A 4,692-nucleotide genomic window follows, 5' to 3' on the forward strand; every position below is an offset into this window, starting at 1 on the left:
CCAGAAGAAAGGGCTTACAAAGAGACAAAAACAGATTTTCCCCACACCGAGTGGGCTGAGCCATTAGAGAGCAGGACGCTGCCAGCAGCCGGAGCTGTGCTGGGCTTTCTGCAGATCTGTAATTCATGGCTGCATCCCCCACGCCCAATTAAAAAACCACCATGGTTGTTCTCTGCTGGTGGGGAGCCATCACACCACCTCCGACACCACGGGGCAGCCCAGAGACCTGCACGAGCACAGCCCTGCTCTGCGGGGCTGAGCCATTAGAGAGCAGGACGCTGCCAGCAGCCGGAGCTGTGCTGGGCTTTCTGCAGATCTGTAATTCATGGCTGCATCCCCCACGCCCAATTAAAAAACCACCATGGTTGTTCTCTGCTGGTGGGGAGCCATCACACCACCTCCGACACCACGGGGCAGCCCAGAGACCTGCACGAGCACAGCCCTGCTCTGCGGGGCTCCCCCCCTCCTCCTGGCCATCCATTGCCTGCAAGTCCCCCCACCCTCGGCCGTCCCAGCCCTTCCTCCAGCCGAACCTGGCTGAAGCAGGGAGAACTGGAGACGAACCTGCTGCATATTCAGCTCAGTGCTGCCAGGGAAGGAGGCTGACACCAGAAACGTGAGCTGGCTGGAGCAGAGGAACTGCAGATACTGGAAGCAGGCAGCAGCGTGGAAACCAAGAACACTGCAAGCTGCATGTCCCTATTTGTTTTCCTTTCAAACCATTTATTTCAACTCCCTAAATGAATATATAGATACATATACACACACGAGCCCATGCCTTGTGTTTCTCAGGGGGAGGAGGAGGGAGGAAACCAAATCTGCCCCCCTGAAGAGGCAAATAGCTTCCCAGGGGAGCTGGCCTGCGGTGACTGCTGCCCATCTCAAGCAGGAGAGCTGTAACACGCTCAGGGTGTTCTGGCCCGGACGCTGGTTCTGCTGGCCAGGAACAGCTCGCCCCATGCCCAAGAAGGGGCATGCTGAGTGACCCGCATTCCCCCCGGCGCTAGCCAGCAGCTTTGTGCAAGCCTCTTCGGTGGGTTACGCTTATGAATAGACTTTTCACATTATAAATGGGAACAACAACAAAATCAGACCATTAACAGACTTTAGGTGGTTCACAGCAGGCATGGTCCTCTCAAAGAAAAAGGCCAAACACAAGAATTTAAACCCTGCTTCTGTGAAACTTTGTTCCTGTCAACATCCATTTTCCCAAAAGCCTCAAAGGATATTTTGTCTGCTTTCGCCTAGAAGTGCTGTGCATACTTAGAGCAGCCTGTAAAAAACCCACCCTGCATGTACTTAGCACCAATTAAAATCCTGCCCCGTGTCTATGCAGACTGGGTACAGCCCTGGGGCTTTTGGCAAGCTGCCTGCAGAGTCCCCAGCACGGCACAGCGCAGTTACACCACCTTCGCTGGCACTGGAAGGGAGCCTCCGGCCCTTACAAAATACTGATTTTCCTCCAGAAATCGTTTGAGAGCAAGTGCATCCACTCTAAAAAGAGACAAACAGAACTCCTCACTGTATTAAAACCACATGAAGCCGTTAACCCCGGCTTGAAGGTGAGGGAACACTTCAGGTGGGATCAGGCGAGCTCCCAGGCCAGCACGCTGCTCCGACAGCTGAAGTCCCACCAGAGCCTTGGAAGTGGCAGCACAACCCTTCACCAGTGCCACTCTGCACCAGGAGTGCTGGACCCGCGTGTCCTGTTAAATCAGCAGTTAAAGATAAGCCTGGCCAGCACCGCGCGCGAGGCAGCTGCGGGACCAGGACGCCCCTCTCCAGGGCTGCCACCAGGCACCCGCCTCCTCCGGGCCACCGCAGGGGCTGGGGCGGGGATCTGTGGCTCTGGAATGGTGGTTTTTACAGTCATCTGCATTCCCACAGCATCCTTTAAAGGGAAGGCACACAAACCACACGCAACACTGCGGCCAGGCCTTTGCTCTAGTTCACTTTCAGGTTATCCCGGTTGCAAACTGCAGACGCAGCAGGGGACGAGTTTAAGAGCCCTGCTTCCATTGCTTAAAAAAACAAAAGCAAGACTTTTTGAAAACAATTAATAATATACTTATGCAAGAATGAAAATTGGTTCTAGCGACACCAGCAAACACGTCTGTTCCACTTACTGCTCGCTTAGAGAGAAAGAAAACCTAAGTTTTGATGAAAAGAACAGAACATTCTTCAATAAAACTCCCAAGCAAGTTGCTGTGGATCTAGAGATCTGCAAGATACCCAGTTACCGTCTGGTGTTTGAACTCACAAGAAGTTTTTCCGAAGGGGAGGACTGATTCAATGCAGATAAAGAATATCTAGAAAGCAGCCAGCAAATAGCACTCAGCATCTGTTTTCCTTTCTAGACACATCCATCTCCACTACTATTTGAGGGCACCCCTCAGCATGTCCCAAGGAGAGCTGTTCCAGCCGCAGCAGCCGCCCGAGGGCAGTGACAACGTGAGCACCGGGGGAGTACCCGCCCTGCGCCGTGCGCCATACCCGCCCATGCTGGACGCTGTATGGTGGAGCTGGAGACAGGACACAGCACCTCTGAATTTCAACCATCGGCAGTGAACTGAAGATCGTTTAGTGTGAGCTTTTTCCCACAACAGTGTATAATTAGAAACCGTGGAATTGCTATAGGTGACGATAGAAAGTCTCTTCTCTTGTGGCAGCTAACAGATGTCCAGGGAAATCCACGGCGCACGAAGCGACTGCAGCCCCAGAGCGGGCTGGTACCCATGCTGGGGCCAGCTCTGGATTCCAAGGAAGGAATCAATTAAACTGCTCTGGGGACCCTAAGTGACCAGTAAGAAGGACGTCATACAGCAGCTCTAACATACAGAGGTGCACAACTGGTTGTTTTGGAGAACAGAACTGACAGAATTCTTACAGTTTGTATTTGTCAAGTCCCAACACTTTAAAGAATCTGCCCTGAGAGCCCAACACCTTTCCCACTTTCACAGCAAGTATAAACTGCTAAAAAAATAAATGGATTCCTCCCTTCTTCCTAAGAAAACTACTTTGTCTCCTACCAAACCATTCCCGACAGGAACACGTGGTGCAGGAGATGTTGGGTCACTGCTGGGACCGTTGAGATGGCTGCTGCTACAAGCTGCAGGGCAGAGAAGAACCAGGAGATGAAACACCACACGACACTAGCACAGGCAGCGGGGAAACGGCACCGAGTCTAACGCCACCACCCCAACACAGAGCAAAGACTGCGCCAGACAAAGAGCAAGGCCAATTAGTGCAGAAATTGAAGATTACATTTCATCTCAGTATGACAGAGACATGGGAACACGGACCATTAGAGCAGCTCAGACTTCTCTGATGAGATCAGAAGCACCCACACTATCACTGACAGTCCTGGCGGCAGCGCGCCAAGAGCCCAAGGGCTGCACATATTTTGCATGTTCCTCACCAGATTGGTATCAAAAGAAAACATCCAGAATACGGGATTGTAAGTCTACCATCCACAATCGCCACACACAAGCTAGATCCATCAACAGCCGTGCCTTTAGAAGGAAAGATGTGCATGTACAAGCAGTAATTCACAGCTTGCCTTCCTCTTTGACTAAAGCTCACAGGCACCACCCGACACGGGCAGCACGGCGCACTCCTACCGTCCTGCGGTGGCATCCTTGGGCATTCCACCCTTAACGCCCGAGCTTGGCTGACAGAACTTAGCCAGACAGAAGCCAGCCACGAGCTCCATTTGGCACCCACCTGCAAGCGTGCAGGGCACACATCAACACACCCCAGGAGACTGTCACCTCAAGGGGCCTAGTGTCTCAGAAGAACGACCACAGAAACTGAGACAGCCAAGTGTGCAAGGCACTGGTTCTCCTGAACTCCTCGTACACAACAAAATCACAACAGTGCTGCACAAGGACAAAACAACCTATACAAGGCGAAATGTCATAAAAGCTACTCATCATGAGGCTGATTGCTCCCTAGTTCTTAAAAGAAAAGGAAGAGGTAACAAAGCACGAGCATCACTTACAGAAGTAAAATCCTGTTCAGTCTCCCTCCTGGCACATGCAAGTAACAACCCATTTATTGCCCACACCGTCACCCCAAGGCTCCAGCTGACACACCAGCTGCCGAGATGGGACAAGAAGTACTGCTCACAGCGTTGGGGTGGGGGACAGACACAGGACACAGTGGGACAACACAACCACTCATCCAAGAGAGGAGGAAGTCTTACCGAGGCAAAGGCATGAACGAGAAGCAGCCCCTGAGCAGGGCAGGAAGGCAGGAGCCTCTCAGGCACAGCCTCTCCTTCAGCGGAGCAGAAGGCAGGACTCTTCTGTGCCCAGAGCAGGGGTCGGCCCCAAAGGGCAGGCAGAGCAGCTGATGGGCTGGCACACACAAGGGGCACAGAAGAGACCAAAAATAATGCCAGCTTCCCCATGCGGGTCAGCTGGTGAGCCCGGAAACCCACAACCTCGTACATGGGCAGCAGAACGGCTCTGCCTGGTTGAAGGAGACAGAAAAGGCTTGGCATGAGAGAGCCCAGCTGCAGAGGCTGGGGTTGTGCATAGCTATCGCACCAATACGGGTGTCTCACGCAACCTACCGGTGGATGCTCACCCACATGATGAGGTAAGCACAGCCATTTGTACATTGACCTGAAAACCCAATATATACTGCAACTTCCTGGTGCCTTTGAAGCCACAGGCTTGTTTTTCCCTA

This window comes from Buceros rhinoceros, unplaced genomic scaffold, assembly GCF_000710305.1.
Source record: "Buceros rhinoceros silvestris isolate BGI_N320 unplaced genomic scaffold, ASM71030v1 scaffold28253, whole genome shotgun sequence".
NCBI classification, from domain to species: domain Eukaryota; kingdom Metazoa; phylum Chordata; class Aves; order Bucerotiformes; family Bucerotidae; genus Buceros; species Buceros rhinoceros.